This window comes from Labrus bergylta, chromosome 19 (assembly GCF_963930695.1).
Source record: "Labrus bergylta chromosome 19, fLabBer1.1, whole genome shotgun sequence".
In the NCBI taxonomy this organism is placed as follows: Eukaryota; Metazoa; Chordata; class Actinopteri; order Labriformes; family Labridae; genus Labrus; species Labrus bergylta.
The window spans coordinates 7,097,980-7,124,416 of NC_089213.1; the positions used below are offsets into that span (position 1 = coordinate 7,097,980).

Below are 26,437 nucleotides of genomic sequence, written 5' to 3' on the forward strand. Positions count from 1 at the left end.
CCTCCCACCTCCTCCTCCCCCTCCCTCTACCCTCCCCCAATTCCTCAAAAACCCTCCGTCTTTCTTTTCCTCCCCCTCACTCACTGTAAAAATAAACACATGCTTACTTTCAGGGGGCCCCCTTAAATGCAGCCCGAGCTGAGAGGGCTTCATTTGTTCATATTACAGCAGCCAATCAGGAGTGGGCATGTGTGTGTGTATGTGCATGTACGTGTGTGTAGGTATGTGTGCGTGTTTTTGTGTGTGTGTGTGTGTGTGTGTGTGTGTACGGGGGGTAATAAAGGAGTGACACAGCCAAGATACACGCAGAGCGGAGTGATTTTTTTTTTCTGCATCTTGCGCCATCCTCGCACAAGTCTTTGTGTGTAGGCTGCATGTGTGTGTTTGTGCAAAATGTGTGTGTGTGTGTGTGTGTGTGTGCAGGGCGAGGAAGGAGGCAGAGATGGCAGCTCTCTCCTGACATAATGCCAACTCTTAATTCCCTCCTCCCATCCCCCAACACACACACACACACACACACTGAAACACACACACACATAAAAACCGCAGACACATACACACAAAAAACACACACACCATGTTCTTTATTCACGGAGCTGTCGATCAGATCGCTGCTGCTAAAATGTCCTCCTCAGAATTAAACCAGCGGATGTTTTTTTTTTTTTTCCCCCACTCTCGACCCGGTCAGGTCCGTCCCAGTCCATCCCGGTCCGGTCTGTCCCGGTCTAGGATATTCTAGGATGTCGAATGAAATCTTGCAAAAGGAACACCTGATTTAAGCCGTTAATCTAACACTGGTGCGTTTTCAACTGTTTGATGACGATTAACGTGCGTCGTCCCTTTCAAAAGAAACCACATTTAGGTCTGGGTCTAATCAAGTCTCTCCCGGTCTGTCCCGGTCCAGTCTGTCCCGGTCTATCCTGGTCCGTCCTGGTCTGGTTAACACTGTTTGCAGGCTCGATGTCAGCTCACTGGGTGTAATGGTAATAAGGCCATTTGCAAACTGCACTGAGGAATCTGCTGCTCATTTCACGCATGATCTGCATCATGACAATTCATTTGGCTGATGCAACTCCACTCCTCCCAGTCCGCCTTCTGTCTCTGCACCACCACCTCCACCTTCTTTAGTTTTTACACACACACACACACACACACACACACACGAGCGGGGAAGCAGGGGAGCGTTGTGTGTTTCATTTCTCAACAGTTTGATTCATCGGTGGATGTGGGGCTTATCGCTGAGGAGCAGCAGACAGATGTGTCAGCCCTCACTTCCCATCTAAGACAAAAAAAAAAGAATGTGCAACTACTGATCCTGTGCTGCAAATCAACAACCCGCCTCCGTCTGTGGCATTAATCCCTCCGTCAAAATGGTGGTGATGGGTGCAAAATGGCGGCTGTGGCACAAAAACTGGCAGGACCCTGAACCCAAATCAATATCATGTATGTTTACAGACAAAAGCTCCTCCGGGTTTAAAGAGGCGCTGCACACAAGAATGTTTAAAGAGCGGTAATAAAAGAGATACCGTTTCTTAAAAATCACATCACTTGTAGTTTCACTTTTTATATTTCTTACTTAATGTAATTAAACAAAGACATCTCGTTTTAAAACCCGCCCTGAGGCTCACAGGCCAAAGCTCAAAAGTCGATCATTTTAGACGATTCTTTACATCCAAACGTTTACATAAAACTGAACGTCTGACCTCAAACAGTCTAATTAATGTAAACGAGTAACCCATGCCTCATATGTCCAGGATGCGCCGGTGGTGATTATGTTCAGCGTGAGATTTAAAGGCATGTCAGTCTTTAAAAACCTGCACAAAGATTTCTTATACGCACACATTATATTCCTCCTCAGATTCCAGAGTAAAAACTGAGCGGCCTAATCATTTTACATTTTGAGTATTTCAGACAGTATCTAGAGGAGGTTTTAAGGTCATGCATTTGGACCACAGTCCGGTTTAAAAGTGGTTAAGTGGACATCAGCGGACAAACTGCAGCAGTGCTGCTCTGCTGAACTCTTGCCGGCCTTTGCTTGACCCTCTGCTTCCTCTACAGTCTGTTTTGTGGTCTTTGGTCATTTAGAGTTGTACAGTAGTTGGCGATGTATACTGCCTGCTCGTCACTGTTACTGCACGCTCGGCGTACAACGACAAAGATTTATATAAATATTCTGCACAGCCCCTTGAAACACCATCACTGTCTGTTGGGATGTCTGACTTCGGACATCAGGGTGAGGTAGACACATAAAAAATATAAAAAAAATGACTTCTGTTCCTTCACGTTAGGACTACGACCCACAGCTCAGTCTCTTTGCATATGTTTGCCTTTGGCTGCAATCGAGTGTCTTCCAATATACAATTCAGTTTCATTTTGGACAGAAGTCTGTGACACATGGGACAGATAGAGATGTCATACCTGTAGTGAAAGGTGTAATACACCTGGTATTGTGTCATTACTACTGTAGGCTAATCATTTCAGTCTATTTTCCAGAGAAGTGCACCAGCAACAGAGTATCAGCAGGTGTGCTCAGGTGAGCAGGAGAAACCTGGTTTTCTATCAGAGAGTGTTGAAGTATGGGAAATCTTTGACAACCTTTGCCAGGCAGAGGGATTTCAGAAGTTATCTAGTGCTGGTTATGTTGAATGCTCCACATACAGAGGCTCCTCCAACACTGTCTCTCTACAGCTGTCCTGTCCAGTAATGGGAAAAATGGCCCAAAAGATTCATTCAAAAAAAAAATATTTCTAGTGGGGAGACAGCGGTAGGGGGGTAAACCTCTCAGACGCTGTAAAAACTGTTTCAGGATGTTGTTCCTGTTTAAACAGTCTGTCACCTCTCCCCAGCTCCTGCAGCCACATGTCCGATGGTAAAATGGTAAATGCACTTGAGCTTATATAAATCTTTTCTGGTCTTCTGACTACTCAAAGCACGTTTACACCGCAGGTCACACCTACACATTCACACACTGATGGCAGAGGCCGCTCTGTGAAGTGACCATCAGAAGTAACTAATCCCATTCATACACATTCACACGAGGCCGAAGCAGCGGGAGCAATTTGAGGTTAAGTGTCTTGCCCAGGGACTGCAGTAGCTGGGCATCGAACCCTTGACCTTCCGGTTGATATACGATGACCAACTGAGCCACAGTCGCCCCGATGTGTCCTTGGGCAAGACACTTAACAGCAGGTTGCTTTGTCAGCTGCGTATGTTACTTCTGATGGACTCTTTACTCAGCAGCCTCTACCATCAGCGTGTGAATGTGTAGGTGTGACCTTTGAGTAGTCAAAAGACTAGAAAAGCTCAAGTCCATTTACCATGTTTGCACACTATCAGACTGAGGTTGGCATAGATGCAAATGTTTGGAATGAAAACATGTGTTAGCCTTTCTGAAACAGGATCTGGAGTGATGCTACCTAAATAACATTTATCTTGAAAGAACCAACAGCCAATCGTGAAGCTCCCACACTTAAAGGAGCAGTGGTGCAGCTTCCTCCCTCCATTATTTAGTGAAGTTTTCCTGCAGTCCAGCCAGTCATGTTCCCGTTGTGCATTTAAGTTTAGTCAAAAATAGCATTTACAATTCTATATGCAACGGAAGATAACCGCTTATCAGACAATCCCAGGTTTGAAGAGACTGAACTCTCTTAGAAAGATAATGAGGAGGCTTCACCTTTGTTCTGTTTCACTGCCACACACACACACACACACACACACACACACACACTTAACGTTTGCATGCGAGATGGGAACAAAATGGCTGCCGTGGACGATCCCTGAAAGACCCCTAAGATGCATGACGCCTGCAGTGCACATTAACAGCCAGCAGCAGCGTATAGAGGAGCATGAGAGCGGCTCTCACTGCTGGCATATAGGTCATGTTAACTGTGGCAGCGCTGAGCTGTAGGCTGTATGTACATGTGTGTGTGTGTGTGTGTGTGTGTGTGTGTGTGTGTGTGTGTGTGTGTGTGTGTGTGTGTGTGTGTGTGTGTGTGTGTGTGTGTGTGTATGGGTGGGAGGGGGGTGTATGTGCTGAGGGTCATACAGGGTGAGCAGTAGGACGCCTTGTACTCAGTCACATCACGGAGAACGTACATCCGACTGCACTGCAGCGTGCATCAGACACATTCATCATGGAGTTTACAGCCACTTTGTGTTTTACAGCAGCAGCTCATTTAAAGGGATAGTCCAGGATTTTTAAACAGCAGCCCTTTTATAATGTGTTTACGGCTTTGCCAACCATCAGGCAGCGGCGAAACAGGCTGTAATGTCTGCAATGCCATCCTTGAACAATCAAAGAAAGCTCCACTAAAAGTTGTTGTTTTGTCATTGAGAGGCTCAAGCTTATACCAAGTGTCTGACAACCTTACAGATCAGATCCCTACAGAGAGAGACAGAAACAACTGTTACATCACTCTCTTTAAAGACACCAGACTAAATTGACTAAAGTAGTGATTCTACCTCACAGGACACGGGAGTTGCTGTTCTACTGCTGCCTCTATTGGTGCATCTGTCTGTGTTGTTGTAGAAGTTTTGGAGTCTGAATTGATTGGTACTGATCTGGGGCGACATTTGAGTCGCACAAAACATCACAAACAAAGTCGTCATTGTCTTGAAAATAAAATGACTGATTTTATTAATGGAGTCTGGTGTGCTCGAGGAGAGTGATGTAACAGCAGTTTCTGGTTAAAAAACAATCATCTTTCTCTCTAATAAAAAGGTCTTATCTCTGGAGGGATCTGTTCTGTAATGTTGTCAGACACTGAGAATAACAATCAGAGATGTTACATCACTTTCTTACAAGACACCGGACTCAATTGATAAAAACAGGTAATTTAACTTCACAGAGTTGTTGGTGTAACTCAAATGTGTTCAGTATTTTAAAAGAGGCCATATCATCAATATAACATGAATCAAGCAGCAGAGGAGGTTTGTGACCCTGTATAAACCAGCTCCCTCAGAACACTCCGTTTTGGTGTGTGTGTCTCTTTAAATGCAATGAGTCCCCCCTGACTTTTCCCAGCAGACATCACTCCTTCACAAGAGAGAATAAAAATGGCGGACCTGCACAAAAGTTTTTTTCTCGGCTGGGGGTGGAGTCCATGGGTGGCGATACCAGGCGAGGAGAGGGGATTTTTTTTTTACCAGAATCCCACTGTGACATCACAAGGAGAGCATATTTGAAACAGAGCATTTTTCTCTGTGTTGTAAGACTTATGCAGATCACAAACAAAGGACTGGATGGGTTTATTTCACATTTTGTAACTCAGGTTACCCAAATATATGTTCAAAAACACTGAAAAAGTGGATTTTTCATAATATGTCCCCTTTAAAGGTTCTTCATAGGTAGACCAGTAACTCATGTGTTAAGGGGTAGGGTAGGGTTAAATGTATCATGTGAATAACTGTATTTCATGGTTAAGAGATGCTATCTGCTGCAGAAATAGACCAAGTGTGTAAAGATGCCAATCGGCTGATGTTAATTTTAGACCCTTTTATTACCTTCAAACTTTTTTTCCAAGTACTCTTGAATGAACTTGAATATGGGAATTACTCACAAGGCTTGTCCCTGGTTACAACATCTCTCAAACATGTTATACCTGCACCGACGTATAAACGGAAGAGTTTGAGGCAGAACAACAGGTCGAATGTTTTACTGCACACGGGTCACCAAGGAGAGGAGAGGACCAATCTTTGATATTTTACAAAAAAAAAAAAAGAAAACTAACTTTACTTCAAGACTAAAACCTCACAACACCTAAGGTGAACATACCAGATGAATGCAGGTAAAGTTTCAGCCCAGGTGAGAAGGTGAAGCAGACAGAAAAGCTGCTCTAACAAACAACAGGTGAAGAAGGACGAAGACAGCCGTCAACAGAAAGAACACAATGAACCCCTAAAACGATCTCTGGGACGTCAGGGATACAAATGGTTGGTTCAAATATTGAAAATAATTCACTTTAAATAACCAGACAGCTAATCATATGAACTAACTACACCTGTATGAGTGTTTCCCCGATGCTGCTACGCCGAGGGTTGTTAGTTATAATACCAGATTTTGATATGATACTAGTAAAAACTGAGGCAAAATTGCAGGCAAACCCCTACACACTGTCTATTTTACACAAACACATTGGCAATGTTTCGATACCGAAACAAAGTTTTTGAAAGCTTTGGTCGTCCTATCGTTGAAATAAAGGAGTTTGTATTGTTTTGAAACACTGGTTATCAAAAAGTAATGAAGAATAGCAGATTTTGGCAACCTTAGCTGTACCTATGTGACGTTTCAAGTCCAGGCCACAACAGTTGTGTGTGTCTGTGTGCGTGTGTGTGTGTGGCTCCTAATACCAACAGTCTTGCAGGGAACTACAACCAGAGGCAGCTACTACCGCCTACTTCAGCCAGAGCCAGAGATGGAGAGTTGTCAGGGAACAACAAACCCCTCCCTGAGCCAACGGGGGCTCAGCCTGCTGGTCCAGCTGACACACACACACACACACACACACACACACACACACACGTACACAAACACACACGCATGCTGCCTGGCTGTAAAGGATGCTGATGATGGGGCTGTTGGGAATATGACCAGGATTTGCATATGGCCAGTTTTTGACACTAATGAGGCCAATCAGGACGGCGCCCATAGCAACAGGGATGTAATTGGTTGCGTGGAGTGGCTCAGGAGTTGATGGTGTCGGGACGCAGCCTCTGAGCCAATGGGAGCGCAGCGAAGGATGCTGGTGGTGTTTTTGTTGTTGGTTCAATTGATCGGTACAGAAGTCACATCCAGCAGGACCGCAGTGTGATCACCCCCACACACACAGACGCACACACACACACACACACACACACACACACACACACACACATACATACACACTCACACACAGATTTACCTGCTGACTGCACACACACACACACACACACACACACCTTCCACCTCAGACACAACGCCGCTCTTTATTAAACTAGACAACAGCTCATTGTGGGCGTTGCTATGACAACCGGTCGTCTATTTTTAAGCCGTGCCACTAATCAATTCCTGTTCTGCTGTCGCCTGAGGGGAGGGGGCATGTGTGTGTGTGTTAGGGTGGAGGGTACTGATGAAGGGGGGGGGGCAATGTAAGGGGCAAAGGGGAGGAGGGGGAGGAAGAGGAAGAGGAGGAGGGGTGAGCAAGGAGACAAAGAGCATCGCTAAAGATGTGAGAGAAAGAAACGAGTATTCATCTCATACCGACACACACACACACACACACACACACACACACACACACACACACACACACACACACACACACACACACACACACACACACACACACACACACACACACACACACACACACACACACACACACACACACACAAAACATCTTGAAAGGTAAAACCTTAAACCATATTTAATCATAAGTCATGGACCCGTCCTAAAGCTCAAGCACCAAACATTTCACAGACAAATGTCCACATCAACAAAAGTCACGCTCAGTAACCAGGTGAGACGCTCTGATTGGGAATCACTTTCTGTTTGACGTCACGCTGGCAATAAAAGCAACACGGCCATCGCCGATGTGACATCACAAATATCACTCGTGTATACCAGTTATCTCGACCGTCAGTGGGTCATCACAACGAGCCAACACTGGCTGTTACACACCGGTGTCACAGCTCTGAATTCATCTGATCATTCACGCTGCTAGAAGCTTACTGTGTCCATGTTGTCATGTTATGTGCCACGATGTTAGATGCTATATTGAATGTCGTCCTGTTTATTAGTGTTGTGTTAAATGAACTTGAGCTTGTGTAGCTCTTTTCTAGTCTTCTGGCTACTCTCTCGCTCTTTTACACCTCAGGTCACACCTACACATTCACACACTGATGGTAGAGGCTGCGGAGTAAAGTGACAATCAGAAGTAATCCCTTTCATACGCACTCATACGGCGCGCCAGCGAAGCAGCGGGAGCACCTTGAGGTTAAGTGTCTCGCCCAAGGACACATCGGGCATGTGGCTGCAGGAGCTGGGGATCGAACCCTCGACCTTCCAGCTGAGAGACGACTGACTCTACCAACTGAGCAGACTGTGTTGATTTTAGATGTAACCTACAGTCACTCTGTAGGTTGTTGTGGACCCCAGGAAGAATAGCTAATGGGGATACTTATCATCCAAACTAAACAGCAGCTCTTTTCCAACTGCAGTGATGTATGACCATCCTGTGACGATTCGCCTTCAATCTGAATGTGGAGGAGGCGCTACGGGGGGACGAAGTGATCCCCCTCTGGACTGTCTTCAGAGGTAGTAACAGAAGTGTTGCAGAGTTACAGCTGAGCCAGCGGGGGAGCACAGCGCTGTGTGTGTGTTGGTCTGACTGTGTATGTGTGTGTGTGTGTGTATGTGGAGCTCCCGCTGTGCCGTGCTTCTGCAACGCTGAAACTGACTGGGACACCGCTATCACGCCGTCGCAGAATCAGTATGCATGTACAAAGAGGTGATGGCAGCTGAGCTCAGTTTCGGCACTTTTGCAAATAAAGCAGCCTGAAATAAGGTATGTTGGATAATTTGCTGCTCAATTCTCAATTTTTTTAAACTTTGTACTACCTTGGGTATTCGTACTTACTGAATATATTATGACACTGGGTCAGGACATCCCCATTTTTTTTTTAATTGTGACTGTTGCAGTCTGCAAGGTCAGATTTTGAAGCAGCTTTCTAAATGAGTTTCAGTGAAAGTTTGAAATGTTTTGAGGCTTCATGCTTTCAGTGTCATTGCAGGAACAAGTTAATCTGCAAAAATAGTTTTGATTGTTCCAAACAGCCGAATCAAAAAAGGCTCAAGAATAAGAAAACATTTGCAATGAGGTTTGAAGTGCACAGAGCGGTGATGAATGTCCACAACAATGACAAGCCTGTTTGATGTGTGCTGCGTACTAAACAATTACTTTAAAATTAAATAAAGTTATAACACATTCATGTTGAAAATTTTCATTAAATTAAAAAAAAAAAAAAGCAAACAGTATCCTTCACACACACATCATGAGCCATACCATCACGTCTGGAGCTGCAATCAAAACCGTTCTTGAAATGATCTCAGAACTTTTCTCTGCATCAAAAACATACTGACAGATATCTGTGACAAATGATGCTATTTCAGTCTGTACATGCACACACCCAAATACAAACACACAAATACACACAAACCAGCAATTCTCCGGTCGTGTTTAGTGATAGAAACGTGTGTCAGTGTGAAGTGATGATTTTTGTTCGCGCTGCACGGATACAGTTGACCCCCTCCTCGGTGTTAAACATCAGGAAACAGACTTGCACAAACTTGTGCTAGTGGGAATATTTCGCTAAACGTGAGCACGTCTTCATCTTCTCCACCACTAAGAAAGTGAGTCTGCTGACGTACATGTCAGAGCGAGGGCATTCGCTGATTTTCAGTGATTCAACAATGTTTCAACACTATGCATTAGTAGAATAGTAGAATATTAGAATTAGCTGTGATAGCTGCCATCGTGACGTCAGGACTTCTTGGAGGGAGTGCCTTGGGGACTCTGTCAGTTTTACAAAGTTCAGACATGAAACTCTCTGCTGTTGTTTTGTTCATGTGCTCTCTGGAGGCAGACATGTTTTCTATTTACAGTCAGACAAAATAAAAGGAACCTCTTCCTCCATAAATAATCCGGATAACTGAGTCTCGTTTTAAGGGATCAACAACCCCACTGTTTATCGCCTGCGACAGAAACACACACGTACAACTTTTGTTCATTCACATCAGTTTCACATCTACAACTCTTTTTTTTTTTTTTACCTTTTCTGAAGTCCTCAAACTCTGGAAGTATTCAACCTTACAGATCCTGGGGATTGCTGATCCACTACTGCCTCCATACGTTAGGTATGTTGTATATTGTGTGACTTCAGACTCAAATAAAACACATCTAAGAACACTGCTCTCATCTGAACACTGTTCTGTTCACTCATCCTGCTGGAGTTATGGCCCTGCTCTCCGTTATAACAGGCCGTCTCTACAGAACCATCATTCAGTCGAGTTTCATGTGACGGAGACAGAGGATGGCAGAAGTGCTGACAAAGGATTCTCAGGTTGGATTTTTTGTTGATCATATGTGGCTCCGTTTCTTTGTTTAATAAAAGTCTAAACAGCACAAACCACCAGAAATCCTGTCATTATTTTAATTACCATTCAGATCACATTTACATGATCCCAGGCCGAAGAATCAAACGCCATATTCATGAGACCTTAGTCACACAGGTGCACGAATCCTTACAATTCTTCCTTTAATGAGACGTCTAAATATTGTGTTTGAGATCTGTGGATATGATCATGTGTCACCCGACCAAACATAAATCTCTCTTTTCACTATCCTGGTTATTTTCTGCACTTTTGTTCTCTGGTTTCAAGCACATCAGCGTCCAGTAAACTGTAAACACCGACTTCACAGGTCTCCATGTCTGTGTCCATGTGACAGCGAGCTGAGCATTAGATCTGTTATTGGTATTTTACTGCAAGTGGGTCGGTCAGGACCAGGACCAGGGTTAGGTACTAGAGTCAGTGTGATAGCAGCCTCGTATAAACAGAATAATCAAGGTGTGATTAATGTGTGTTAATTACAGAACTGAAGTCTACACATCTAACAAGGAAGTTACTATTCTTCACCTGGGGGGTGGTCAAACCAATCATAGCTCTGCACCCAGACCCCCACCACCACAGAGGCGACCAGGCCAGGGGATGAAGTAACTTACTGGTCAGATGTGCTGCTAACTCTCAGAATCAGACTGGACGTGTCCAACTTAATAACATACTGCCGTCATCCAGTTCAATACCTCATTTTTTTTAGTCACAGGTTTTCTGTTCGTTTCTGATGGCGAGAAGGTTTTTTTGTTTTTTTTGTGGGGGGAGTCAACAACCACTTCTTCATCCCAGCGCATGGACTCACAGGCACACGCAAAAAGAGCCAATTCGTTGAGAAATACTTTGTTCACATACCGTAAAAACTGCAATTAACCAAGCATGTATAGAGCGGCGCAATGCCATACCGAGCGGTTCAATATGAAATTGAGAACTGTTGCATCCCTCGGCTGTACTGCAGTGAGACATTCAGTTCACCCGGTCTTCAGTGAAGTCAAGCTTTGTGGCGCACTATGGATTCTACAATAAATAAGAAGAAGCCTGAGCTGACGTACTCTCTATGCAATGACTTCAAAAAAAGGTGAAGCACCTCAGGAACAATTCAAATGCACGAGCTCACATCACTCCACACGACCAACAACAGCATCGCTTCACCTTTAAGTCATCTAACCCCCAAAAACCTTTAAGAATACGGTTCAAAGACACCAAAACGAGTCTTTAGAGAAAGACATCTGTTGAGTATTCCCTCTTAAAAAAGGCCATTTACAGAACCACTACCATATCAAAATACAAATGATGGACTTTGTTCCTTCGGGTGAAACTGTTTACAGAGAAATATCACAGATTGTTCTTTTTTGTCAGACAACAGAGGTGTGTGTTTCTCCTCGCTGTGCGGCTCCTGCTGCAAATGAGCCTCGTGTTCCTTTAAAAAAGGCAAAGACGTAATTTTCTCTCTGTGTTTTTTTTAATTTATTTATTTTCACCCAGGGAACAGAGGACAGTGAAAACTCACTGAGCCAGTCTGAGCCGGTTTGTAACCTCAGGGTATGGAATTATCTCTTAATGTGTAGCCGTTAGCGGTCAGGACGTCGAACAGTGAGACAGTCAGAGAGAGAGAGAGAGAGAGACAGGGAGGTGAGGAGGAGGAGGAGGAGGAGGAGGAGGGGGGGGGAGGAGGGGGGGGGGAGGGGGAGGAGGAGGCCCGGTGTTTTCAGAGCAGAAAGAGGAAAATCTCTTCCTTTAAGAGCTGGCACTTTGACAAGAAAAGACTGAGAGCAGAACTTCAGACCACAGGGTGGGGCAGACGCTGTTTCAGCAGCCAAACGAGAGGAAAAGAAAGAAAGAAAGAAAAAAAAAAGCAGCGGGAACACGAGACATTTAGTCAGAGCGAGGCACGACGAGGTAGACATCTTAAAATGGGGCCGAACGTGGCAGCCAGGAGGAGTATCAATACACAACACACACACACACACACACACACACACACACTGCTCAATCAGCATATTAGCTACAATAATCCCTCTGAATCACACAAAGCAACCTCGCATCTGCACATTGCATTCTGGGTATTTTCAGAGCCAATGCATCAATGGATGCTGGTGTTTGTTTACATCTGGAGGAAATGTTGCACGAGCTATTTTTAGGTTCTTTACACCCAAACACGGCAAACCTGTGACTGGAAACTGAACACTGAACATTAAAATGGTGAGATAGATGGAACATGATGACAACTTATTTACTCTCATTTACATCAATAAACAATAAAGAAAGGAAATCGTACATTCACTAGTTTTTCGGTGTATTGTTGCTGAAGTGGTTTTTAAAAAACGTACTTTTGACCCATTCTTGAGCAGGTTTAGTTCAACATAAAAGCTAGTGCAGAGGCATTTAAAGGGCAGTTGCAGGATTTTTAAACATGCGTACTATTTTTCTGTAAAGCTATTTCTTTGCCTTTCTTAGAAAGGACAGCTGAAGAGAGAGAGAGGAGATGTTGGGAGGAGAGAGTGGGGGGTGACATGCATCAAAGGGTCCAGGTCGGACTCAAACCCACGGCCGCCAGGATGAGGACTATAGCCTGTGTACATGGGGCGCGACATTAACCACTAGGCTATCAGGCACCCCCACAAAAAGCTTTCAAATTGCTCAAAATATATCTTTGATTCCTTTCAAAGAAAGACCACTTAAGACTCCAAAACATGATTTAAAAATCCCAGAATGCCCCTAGAAGAGATGGGCTGCCTTTATTCTCCGATCATTCAGTTATCTTTGTAGCCTTTAAAGAGCGGCCGCTCGAGCTATAGCAGGGAACTCGGACAAGACGAAATCCTCCTCTGCCTGTTAGAGCAGGGTTTTTTTTTTTTAAAATGATGTTAGCTGCTTCTTTCTACAGACCAAAGTTATTCCAGAGAGCTCCAACTGTGAACCCTCATCTGAGATCTACCAGAGTGTTCTTCTGATGCTAATAGGTTTAATGCTAAACTCAAGCACTGGGTGTATCATAGTTAAAAACTACTGCTTCACCTCCAGTCATAATTTATATACTGTGTGATTTAAGGAGCATAATAAGTGGTCGTTTATGAATCTCAAGACGTCTGAGAAGGGACTCAGTGTTTCTACCCCTGATGGATCTGCTCAGGTAAAAAAAAATGACGGAGAGAACACACCTGGTTCACAGGAATGTGGCTGTGCAAGACAAGCACTTTTGTGCCACACTCTCCGACCTCAGTCCCCCGATGGCATTACGCAGCATTTACTAATTTGTGAGCATAAATTCATTAATTTTTGACAGCATGAATGAACTCATTAGTCTGCAGAAGTGATTAATTCAGGAGCAGGAACAATCGTTTTCTCTGTCAAAGTAGGATATCGTTTTCCTGATGACACCTGCCCATTACCATCAGCCTCAGTGGTTCTTAACACATCTAGAAACGATATTAAAGAGGCCATAAAGTACCGGTGCAGGGGTGTAAACTTCACAAAGGCTGAATGAAGTGGGGGAAAAACAACAATGGCATGAGAGTGTTTTCAGATATTCCTGTAAAAATCCTCCTTTCATAATTTCTTTTTATCATAATTCTGATAAATAAACAACACATGTGAAAACAACCTCTGTTTACTAATGTCGATTCAATCTGCACTGACATATTTCATGAGCCGCTCATCCGTGATCCTTTAGTATTTGTATCTGTGCAGAAGAGGCCCGGCCCTGATTGCACCCCTCGCTGCACGGTGAGCAGGAGGACGTTTGCATCCACGCAGGTTGACTGCTGTGACCTTGTGCAGCACCTGGTGAAATGCAGCGTAGCAATGCAGCAACGATGTGCACGCTGCTGCTTATTCACCCACTGGATTAGTCACAGCTGCATTACCTCTGACTGCTGGATCACACTCTGCACTCTGAGACTAAAGATACTGCTGGTTACCCACCTCCTCTTTCACTGTACTACACCCCCACTACCTGCTTTAGAGTAGCACACACACACACACACACACTGTGTGCACTTACATTGTGAGTGATTCTGTAACAGATACAGTATAACAAATTTGACTATATTACTTTTATCATACTAAAAGGAGAATCAAAAGGATATAAAAATAACAGCGTGAGAACATACATTTTAAAACTCTGGTCAGGATCAAGAGGTCAACTGAAAGGTCAAAGCCTTACAATACGGCTCCGGTCAGATCTGATAACAACAAAAGCGACGCTGATAAAATAACAGACACAATGAAATAACATTTGTAGCCCTCTGACCTGAGCATACTTCGTGACCTACGTGATGAAAATACTTGGATTCCTGATTCTTAACCATCAAACTGATCGGCATAATTGACCTACCTAAAGTTTCACCAGAGGCTCTGAGTCCAGATTCTGTATGTCGAGCTGCACAGAAGTCTTAAAGGGATAGTTCCTCTTTATTTAAGTGTAGTAAGTGTAAGTGTATTAGCCACAGGAGATGCCCGTCGGCCCTTTTTTTATATATGTGATATATATATATATATATATAACTGCAGACGCCGTCACTTGTACCACATCATTTAGGGCACACTCACACATTTGACCCCCAAAGTCCAGTTTCTTTGACTAGTGTGATTGTTCTGTACCATGCTCAAGTAAAGTGCACTTTCTTGGCCCTGGCTCAGTTGGAAGAGGGGGGGGCTTCGGCAACGGTTTGGTTGCTCATCCAGGAGCGTTGCGTACCTGTGCTTGCATAATCGAGAAATTCCAGGAGTATTAGAAAACGGCGTATCTGACCGAAGCGACTCAAAATAGGCCACAAAGAACGATGCTTGTAAAAGAAAGCATGTAAAGCCAATCGGATGGTATATCGCGTTTACCAAGCTCAGGTCCAGTATGGCTTTGAGTAATGTGAGAGCAGACTGGCTGGGGGACTAAGGAGGGGGGACAAATTGTTCATCTGCACGGCACGGGGCAACTGGCAGACAGGAAACTGTGAGACTTATTAGGTATTTGTTGCCGACCTGTTTTTCTTTATGTCCAACATGATCTATTGCTCATGTGGTGACAGGTGAGTGTGAATCTTGACCCTGTGAGAACTCATCGTATGAATGTGAGCATGTTTCTTCAGTTGTACTCGCTGCAGACAGCAGCTGCAGACAGCCACTTTAAACACTTTAATTTTCTTCTGTCGTTAAGTCGCCCTATAATTAAACCTAATTGGTGTCAGCTGATTTGACCTGTTGCTGTAGATGTTGGTCAGTGGAACCCAAACACTGACCCACCTGGATGAACATGACGATGCACAACGTGAGACCATCAGGGTCTTTTGATCCAAAACGCCATGATTTATGTTGAATACTTGAAGCTTCACCAACCTATAGTTTATTATAACATATTAACTGGATGTTTTTATAGTGTGGACTGTGTCACTAGAACCTCAAAAGATTCATCACCAGACTTTACAGGGAAAATAAGCTACGAGCTGTAAAATAAAAACTCAGCACTAAACTACCGAACGCCACAGTCAGCATCTAAGTGGAGAACATATGGAGCAGCTAAAGAGAGCAGAGTGACGCCATCATTAATGTTATTACTAACACCTGTGACTCTCCTGCTGTGAGAAGTCAAAATGGCTGCAGGGATAAAAAAAGACTGTGAAATAAATAATGAACCAACAGAGCCTCAAACATGGTGTCAAAAAAACACATCTTTTGTTTAGAGCGTCCACGACATCCTCAGTGAGCGAGCATTCAGCTCAGGAGAGCTCATTGTGTAAAAAAGATCTGGTGAAGCAGGGTCTTCAATGACGTAAAGCTGAAAACATGCCACAAAAGGTGAGGACCACCGTCACCCTCTTCAGGGGGCCATCGGCCGGATTCATCAGACCCAAAGGCGGCGCAGGTCTACAGGAAATGATTTAATCTCACAAACATTCACATCGACTGGGAAAAGTTAAGAGTGTAGGCAATTTAAGACTTACACAACGCAACACCAAAAACGTGAACGACAAAAGTCACATATGGAGATCGTCAGAACTTTCAATACTTTGATACAACCAGTTTTAAAACCAGAGGGAATCAAAGGGTACTGAAGCAGATCTTTTGTCCTATTTTTAACCAAAAGTCAAACAAAAGAAAGACAGCATGGGCTGAAGCGGTACAAAATATGTTGGAAAAGGTGAGGTACCAAAACGTTGCTGACATATGTGTGCTGTTTTTACTGTATGCAGGAGTTTGTCTGCCATTGTTGGTGATTAAAAAACAAGAAATGGGCAAAGATTGGGTGCAAAGGACTTCTATTTTTGTTGCTGTGGTATAAAAACAGGTATAGCTATTGTTTGATTTGTACTCGTATCTTATCAAGGCATAAACTTCTGGTGTCATGACAACAGTAGCACATCTTGGAGAGCTTTGGTCACGGGCCTGTCATAGAGCTATCAGAATTGGTGGATCTGTAGTGAACTGTAGAGTCAGTCTGAGTCAGAGGTTTCTCTATTTCAGGCTGCTGTAAGTGAATGAGAGGAGGAATAGCTCAGATGAATCCATCCTGTCACCCGTCTGAATCACAAGAATTCTGTTCTAGTACAACACAACGTCTTCATCAACCACATCGCTAATGCTAGCTAACGTCCCTGTCAGGACCCTACTGACATCAACTGGGCCTCCATCTGACTGGCCACGTGTTTGCTAACTTCAGTGAATACAGGAAGAGTGCACGTTCTCTTATTTCCTGCGAGATGCAGAAACAGAAAGGAAGATGAAAAGGGGGATTTATTGTGCAGCTCTGATGTACACTTGTTTTTGCATATCACAGGCTTTCCCCAACATCGGGTGGCGAAGTGCAGACAAAGAAAAGTTGGGGGACACCAACACCCTGAGGAGACCTACAGAGAAAACTGCTGGATTGACGTTATCAGAAAGTACAGACGATTTAAAAAGGACTCCAGATCTTCAGTCATCGTTTAACCAAAAGCTGAGCGACTGAGAGACATCGACGTCTAAACTGTGCACATAACACTTAACACCACCAACGTGTTTGTACAATTTAGACCGTGTGCAGGAGTTTGTCTGCCATTCATTAGCATTAAAAAAACTGAGACAATACCAAACATAGGGTGCAGAGGACTTCTATAACTGTAAATCAAAACAGGTATCGATATGTTTTGGTTTTGACTTGAAGACGCTGCACCTGCAGACACGGCGAGAACAAATGATGTGCACACAGTAACACAGGGATGGTTAACATACTCTCATAATCTTCATCTCATTTTTAGCATTCCCAATAAACATGCTGAGAAAGTCGGAATGTGACGCGATGAGAACAATTATTTTTATGTAAACTAGCGTGTGTTCGTCATGTTACCCTGTCGGATGGAGGCGTGGGAGTAGTGATCAATGCTTCCTACTGCTTTGATGCGCTCACGTGACGCTCAAGCTAGCTACCAGTTAACCTCAGATTAATGCCAAATTGAAGGTAAAAAACAGATTTGTGGATTTATTTTGGACTCAGAGTGGACACTGCAAACTCAGGTGTTGTGTAAAACAGTCCGAACAGGAGGTAAATGTAGAAACTACGACTTATAGCTAATATGCACTCTTTTAAATGACTTCATATTGTTATATTGCTCAATGTAATGACTATTCTTACATCAATGCAGACCTGCAGTAATATCAGTGGGTGACTCGTGTGCACATGCAGGTGAGTCTATGTAAGGTTTAGACCTCCACACAGGTCGCTTTAACTCTGACTGGAATAATGTGTTCAGTGAAAGGACCCCCGTGTCTGCATGAATGATGGACAAAAATAATGAAACCTCGCTGCACCATAGATTACTGAAGACAGCTTTAGAGGTATTACACAGTTTTAAACAAAGCTACGACATTTTAGAAGTGATGAGAAGCCGATACGAGACTCTGCTTTCCAATATTCACAAACTGTAACACACTGAACATGAGGGAGCCAGAATCAAAAGATCCAGACACCACCTGAACGCACCACCGGCTTCATTAAAAAACAGCCCCCAAAAATCATTTATATCACAAAAAAAATGTTATTAAGCATTTATTTGATTTCCATGCACGTCTGTTCTGTTTAGTTTCCTTTGCAGCCAGAAAATACAATAAGAAAATAAACTCTGACACTAAAAGCAAACGGGGAAATCTTTGTTCTATGAAACTGGATTTTCTTCTGATCGCTCTGAAGCATTTTGTTTCTGCGTTCTGAGCATCTTAGTCGTTTTCTTTCATACGTTTTTTTTGGTTGCACAACACGAATTGACCTTGAGATGTCGACAAACTTTCCTATACTTTCACACAGGAGTCTGCCGTCACAGCCTCCTCCATTGCTGCATCCAACCAGCGCTTTATTGATCTGTCTCAGGCGTCTGCGTAGTTGGAGCGTCTTTGTCCTCTCCACGCCGTGAATTTTACAAATGGGGCTTAGAGTAAAGCCTTTCTGACAGTCTGGCCTCAAAGCCCCCTCGTAGCGTTTCAACCACTCTACTTTCACGCCAACAAATAGTTGATCGACCAAATGTTTATCTTTGGTAGCTCGGACAACACAAAGATGCAGAGATTTTGGCATACGTATTTCTGAGGTCCTCGTCCGATAACATACAAAAACTAAACTGATGTACACGATGCATTACATTGTACTGTTCCTCAGTTTGGTATCTGACTCTCCAATGGATGAGAGCAGACAAACATCACTTAAATCGCCAAAACATCCACGCCTTCATCAGTGTGAAATCAAGCGATGTGAAAGCGCTGGTGGTATAGTTGGTGCTCTACACGCCTGCAACGCCTACACACATTGAGAAGTTGCAGACTGGGAAAGCAACATAACGCCGTCACTGAATCGAAGAGTTAAGCATGAAGATGGTGGAGCTTCATTACGGCTCTGCTGTGGAATTGCACGATGAAAAGGGCTACAGTGGTCTCGTACAAAAAGTCTCAAACTAATAAAGAGAAGATGCAGCGATAGTGAAGGGTAGATTTAATCAGACCTCCTGAAATGATCTCCATGTTTCCAGGAGTGCATAAAGTGAAAACATCTTAAATAACGTTAAGAAAGAAACCTTTTTAAGAGCGATGCATTTGGGTCAAAATGAGTAACGCACATAACTGAAGGATGAGTCATAGATTCTTTTTGTAACCACTTAACGCAATCCTCTGATATAACATAAATAAAGGACACCAAGCAACGGTTTGATCCCTGAAGGAACTCAGCCTCCTGGTGCATAGGTGGAAACCAATGCAACATATGTGAACCCTTACGACGACTGAGTCAGTTATAAACATATTACATTGCAAATATTGGGTAGATTCAAATAACTTTAAAGTACTTATAGGGTGCTATGTGCAGCTGTAAGTTAAAAGCTAAACGGGGTCTCTGTGACAGCGGATATTCAAAATGAAATGACTCGCATCGAAACATTCCTAATTGGAAAAAAAAAATCTAGAAGATATGAGATACTTGATGGTGATTTTGTTTTAACCCAGCTGATTTAATGAGCACATTTATCAATAACAGTAATTGCCTCAAATTGCTGGGGCTATAATTAAATGTGCTGAGGTTTGCCAAACTGGGTAACAGTGGTTCACTGAGGACAAATTATTTGGAAAAAGAAGGTGACAAAAATGTCCGAAATGATCCTTGCTGACAGATGTATGCACCAGGTGTGTTTGTCGCTGCGTTATTTCACTAAGGTCCAGCTAAATGATGGTCGAACCTTTGTGACACGTATTGTATTTTAAATCCAAAACTTCACTACAGAATTGCACAGGTAGTGTCAAACTCTGTCCTAACAGTACGCAGTCTTCATCTGTATGCTAGCGGGGCTGCCGGGGGACCCTGAGCCTGAAATAGGAAGAGGAAGGACTCCATCATTGAGAATACTACAGTTCATTCACACTCTTCAACAGCAGGGACCATTCATTCATACAGACAGACCCACTATCACTGTGAGAGTGGAGGGCTGAGTGTATCAAGGTCTGCCAACTTTTTTTTTTTTTTTTTTTTCATCATCTCACAAACCAAAAGGGCTGTGCAGATACTTTACCTCCACATGCTCAGGTGGAGACACAAACAGCTGCTGCAAGGTGAGAAACATGCTGAGGAGACATGACAACAGATTTTCCTGCTGTCAACACAAACAAATGGCACTGTTTTACTTTGCTAACTGTGTGCAAACTGGTGCCATCAACTAACTCTGATTTAGCCACACTGGAACTTTTTCTATTGATGTGTGTGTGTGTGTGTGTGTGTGTGTGTGTGTAATCTTAATAATGGAGGAGTGTGGCATTAACATAATCTGACATGTCACATTTTCATCTAATAGGGACTACACACTCAGTCAGGCAGTGGCAGCAGTCATGCATCTGCATGTGACTCATGTAAATCTTGCAGCAGCAGAGCAGACACCAGCTCAGGCCAACAGGCACGACATGAGCGCGTGCATACTGCAGAATAATAGGCAGCACACATTAAATATTGATCCCCGGTTGGTCTCTAACGTCATCTTGACATGTTCCTCCGTTAATCCGCCGCTCAGGACACAAGCAGCCGCTCGGCCTGGATCACACCGAGTCCTCACAGTGAAATGTTGCTTGTGCTGCCAGGCAGCCATTTAGGTGCATATGGAGCCAGTTGAGCCTAAATGGCTGATGCATTTCGAATTTTTCTTCCTAATTGCTGCGAGGCATCAGCCCCCCCCCCCACCCCCCCCGGCCTCCTCTTAGCGCCTTTTAATCCGCCTCTTCACGCAGATTCGCCTCAATATAACTCGATAAAACCCGTTTTCACGTCTAATCTGCGCCCCGGTGCTCTTTAAATACACGTTAACGAGTATTTAGAGGAGCCTGGTTCTTTCTCCGGTCTGACTGAACCCCCAGAGACTCCGGATCAAACAATGAAACGGATCGGAGGCTTTCCGCTCTCAACGTTTCCATCACAATGAAATCACAACATCCCCGCTAGCGGCTCCGGTCCTGTTACAAAAAGATAACCGGATGTTACACGGGTCTCCGTCAGTGTTTCTGCGGGTGTTTAAATATATTTAACAGTTGTCTGCTGGTCGCCAACATGTCAGCCCGCATCAATACACCGCCGCTCTATTGTCTGTCAGCGGATCCACCGGCAGAAACACGACACAACAACCCGCTAACCGTCCGGCTTTAACGGTTACCCCGCCGGAGCCAGGCCCCGCGCACATCCCCGGGCTCACCTGTGTCTCCTTTCGGCTCGGTGTGTACCGTCTCCGGGTTCACGGTCCGGTCCTGACGCGCTGCAGCGGGCTCCTCACCACCAGTCCCCGGCACCGGCAGGCAGCACTGAGCCGCTGATTGGGCCTCGGCAGACGGTCGCCCCCTCGGTGCAGCCAGACAGAGCGCTGATTGGTCAAGCTGTGACTCCGTGAAGCCCAGACTAGCGGCTGATTCGCTGTTGGTTTCCCCAGAAGACCCAGACAGACAGCTGATTGGTAAGGTCTGAACGAACTCTGTTCGCTCATTGGTCGGTCATTTCCGCGGCGGAGCAAGCGAGAGCGCTGATTGGGTGGTAGTATGTTGTTGTCTGTGTCTGGACGGAGAGCCATGTTAACTCCGGTGGGGCTAACGAAACAATGTATGCGTTAACATCCTGAAAAATTACCAAACTGTTAACAGCTTTTTTACGTTAATTATTCAACGTAAAGTCACCCGGTTTCCTTCCACGAGCTGCCAGGGAGGACAAGTAACCCGGTTGGCACATTTTCCACCTTATTTCGTGTCACACCGGGTTTCTAACCGCTTTATAAACACGCATGTGTATGACAAAGACCTGAGACAGGGCAAACGGTGACAGCAAGTGCGGATGGAGATGGATGATAGCGATCGTCATGACTGTCTGCCCTGAGCTCTTGTGTGCAGCGTCAGTCACCACGTCCTCACAAAGGAAAACTTCCGCCTGCAGCGTCATGCAATGTGCAGGTGTCACCGTGCAGAGGTGTCAGGTACAAATATGAGTGGAATGTGATAACTGCACACCTGGTTACATCTTCTGCAAACTGGATATTTGAGTGCGAGTTGTCCTGATAAATATTCACATTTGGATTTTTTTTTAAATTTTTTATAGACAGTCTAAATGATGCAAACAGGATGTAATGAATCACTTCTACATATGGGTTAGATACCTCTATTGTGAAGTAGCTTATCTGTTTAAATACACTCGGAGGATTAACTCAGTCCCGAGGTGATTAAAGGATAGAAATTTAAATTTTAAATTAGTTATTACACATATTCTAACACCTGTGAAGGCACAATAGATTTCCAGTTCTAACAGGATGCTGCTGGTGGACTTGCTGACCTACTTTGCATGTTGATAAATTAAATTATTTATCATCTACTTAACATTTCAAATTCTGTTCGCAACAACCTCTGTTTTTCTTCAGCCCTGTCACAAATCAGTGCATGCCAGATGTGATAGTATTTCAGTATTTCTACACATATCTTATGGTTTATATGTGTCCTTATTTTTTTTGATGATATGGTTCACCCACATCTTATTTTGGAGCTGGTAACAGGCGTTTGATTCCTCCTGTCTGCTAAAAAAAAAAAAAACACACAGTGTGACATGCAGGTAGGACAGTGTCATCTGGAGGCTGTGTAACAATGCACATCACAACAGTCTTGCTTACAGGCTGCAGACAATGAACCAAGTTAGATTTATTTGGACGCTGCTGTTCATGGTGAGTATAACATGCAGACTGAGCCCTCTGGTGGCTGCACAGGTTTCTACTCCATTTACACTGAAGCTCTGCGCTGCTGTCGTGCATGAATTCAGTTATTTTTAGTTTGCTCAAATGATTCAGGATCCTCATTAACGTAAATTAAGAGGATTACAATTTTATTTTTTCTAATATATATATATATATATATATATAAATGGCTAAAATAACACTGGCATGGTGATGTTTTTTATTGTGCAACATGAGAAATAAATCAAAGCATCAATACAAAAACAGCACATCATCTAACCTCACAACATATGTTTATATATAGACATGTTCCTTTAATAACTTTGAGATTAATTTATTTTACATAAACACTAAAACTCTTAGACTATTCAATCCACCAATCAGTCTGTTAATCTGTCATATTTTGGTCTGTATTTAAAAAACACAAGCATACTGGAAGTCCTATCCTGTCCATCCATTATCTACAGTACACCGCTTGTTCCCATTTGGGGTCGCGGGGGGCTGGAGCCGATTCCAGCTGTCATTGGGTGAGAGGCGGGTTTACACCCTGGACTGTTCACCAGTCAATCACAGGGCTGACATATAGAGACAGACAACCAGCCACACTTATTCACACCTACGGGTAATTTAGAGTCACCAGTTAACCTAACGAGCGTGTCTTTGGACTGTGGGAGGAAGCTGGAGTACATGGAGAGAGGTTCCTGGTTCAAATCCCCGTCTGACAGGAGCCTCTCTGTGTGCAAACTCCCACTACATTTCTTTGTCCACAGGGGGCGCCAACACCCACACAAACAGAAAGATCCTCACGGCTGCTTCAAACTGCAGCTTCTCCCAAATGTCTAAACACATTTCCTGAAATCGTGGCTCAGTTTTTCCAAACTCTTAAACACAAACTGAACAGAGTTTCTGTAAATAGTTTCAAAAATATCTTCTCACAGCACTGAAAACTACATTCTCTCTGCTCAGAATGGATTCCTTTGACCAAAACAACACACACAGCTGTCATATGCTTATGTCTCACAGAGTATCAAATAAACACTGATGTGATGTGAAGTCCAAACACGACCATCAAAAGTGTTCATGTTTGTTTTGGCTTCATGAGGTTACAAATTCAAATGCATACAAATAAACGAAAATGTACCACTAAGTCCAGAAGTGTGTTTGTTGGGGAGCTAGAGGGAATGGAATAAAGTCGGCAGTAACACAACGTCCGTCTGCATTGGCGTTCCTTTCTGTGATCATCCTCATGAATTGTTTTTGTTTTTGTTTGCATAACTTGCTGGATGATTTCTAAGAGCTCTTAATGATGGAACATGCAGCCTCAGCCCTGCAGGGGCTTTATAGTGATGACCTAGATCATCCATCAAAGAATATGTTATAAACAAGAGGAATGTAATTTAAGCTAGCTCAAATAGACAATGAACACGTGTTTAAACCTGCTAAGAAGACAGATAACCTTGTAAGGAGCAGTGATGATGATTTCCTGTGCAATCACAAAATGTCTTTTGTGTTGTACTTGTATTTGGTCTTTGTCTTTGTAGTGTCATTAAAATAGAATATAATAATATTTAAAAAAACAAGAACAAAAACTCCCAAATGTATCCATTATCTAAATTGCTTTTCCCATTCAGGGTCTCAGGGGGATGGAGCCAATCCCCGCTGTCATTGGGCAAAAGGCAGGGTTACACCCTGGACTGTTCTTCAGTCAACCACACAACCAATGGGGAGAACATGCAAACTCCACACAGAGAGGCTCCTGTCCAACAGGGATTCAAACCAGGAACCTTCTCACTACGAGGCAACAGCACTAACCACTGCACCACCGCACATCCTAATAGTAATAACTTTATTTATATAGCACCTTTTAAAAACACAGGTTTACAAAGTGCTTTGACAAACAGCAAAAACAAGAACAAACTAAACCAAACATAGAAGAACATAAACAGCAGCAAGAACATATAATGCAAAATACTAAAAACAATTAAATACAATTCAACAGAAAAGAACCCATATTGCATGATACCCAACAGACATATATAACCCGACCATCACAAGAACCATCATAAGAACCCAGGCAACACAAGAACCCAACAACACGAGCTGAGACCAAGAGGACCAAAGATTTAAAAAGATGTAAGAAACTAAAAGAGCTGAAAGCAAATAAAAAGATAACAGCAATAAGAAGGTAAGAGCAGTAAAAGAAATAGAAACAAGTGGTTAAAGGATCAAAAAACCCAAAACTATAATATTAATAAAAATAAAAAGTAAATATAAATATAAAACATAAATAGACAAAGTAAGTAAGATAAGAAATTACCAAGTTAAAACACAAGAGGAGTTAAGATATGAGCATAAATACTAGATAAGAGCATAAATAAAAGGACAGTAAGAAGTAAAAGAAGATAAAAATAGTAAAACCAGTAAGAAAAGACAAACACTGATCCTAAACACTGATATGATCATTTCAAAACACAACCAAAAGTATTCATGTTGGTTTTGGCTTCATGAGGCCATGATACATATAGAAATGCATACAAGTGTGGAAATAATTTACCTTTTCCTCGTTCTGGTGAAGTGTTGGGTTTTTGTCCTGAAATAGCATTCACAGTATGACATGATGCAACACAAATGTTAAATACTTTACATAGTATTTAGCAAAACTCAGTAATTTCACCTTTAAGTACAACAAGAAACCTACAGGGAAAATTAGATCACAAAAAGATAACAGAGATTAATTCATTACTGGGATACAAAGTGCTCCATGTTCTCGCTTTAAACCTGTATATGCCACCTGAGCCTCCACATGGAGCACCATGAGTTCGACTATTTGGTAATCAGGCTGTTGGATTTTGAAGGCCAGTGTTTCTCGGTGAAGACAGACAAAATTCGGTGCCTTGCTCAAGGACATATAGTCAGTGCACAGGAAGTGATCTGGCACCTCTCCAGCTACAACACCAATTTCCAGATTTGGTCCGCACCGGGACTTGAACCAAGTCCTTACAGACTGAGCTACTGCTGCCACAAATAATACATGAAGGTAAGAAAACAAATAGGAGCGACTGTAACAGGTCACTTGCACGTTCAGTGTATGAGAGAAGAGAGAAGAGGAGAGGAGGAAAAAGGAGAGGAAAGAAGAGGGGGAAAGGGAGAGGACGAAAGGGGAGAGGAGGAAAGGGGAGAGGAGGAAAGGGGAAAGGAGGAAAGGGGAAAGGAGGAAAGAGGAGAGGAGGAAAGGGGAGAGGAGAAGAGGAAAGGAGGGAAAAGGATAAGAGGAGGAAAGAAGAGAACAAAAGGAGAGGAGGAAAGAGGAGAAGAGGAAAGAGATGAGAACAAAAGGAGAGGAGGAAAGAAGAGAGAAGGAGGAGGATGAAAAAGGAGAGGAAAGAAGAGGGGGAAAGGGGAGAGGAGGAGAGGAGGAAAGAGGAGAGGAGGAAAGGGAAGAGGAGGAAAGAGGAGAGGAGGAAAGGGGAGAGGAGAAGAGGAAAGAGGAGGGAAAAGGAGAAGAGGAGGAAAGAGAAGAGAACAAAAAGAGAGGAGGAAAGAGAAGGAGGATGAGGAAAAAGGAGAGGAAAGAAGAGGGGGAAAGGGGAGAGGAGGA

The 26,437-nt window shown here is 43.4% G+C and overlaps 1 protein-coding gene across 1 annotated transcript in view; it reads right to left on the reverse strand.

The window, feature by feature from the left end:
- Window positions 1-21,683, reverse strand: part of gatad2b (GATA zinc finger domain containing 2B) — a 44,881-nt gene extending 23,198 nt beyond the window's left edge. The window contains exon 1 of the mRNA XM_065947951.1: window positions 21,331-21,683. The gene's annotated coding sequence lies outside the window, so the exon portion shown is untranslated. The remainder of the gene's footprint in view (window positions 1-21,330) is intronic.
- Between the last annotated feature and the right edge of the window lie 4,754 nt (window positions 21,684-26,437).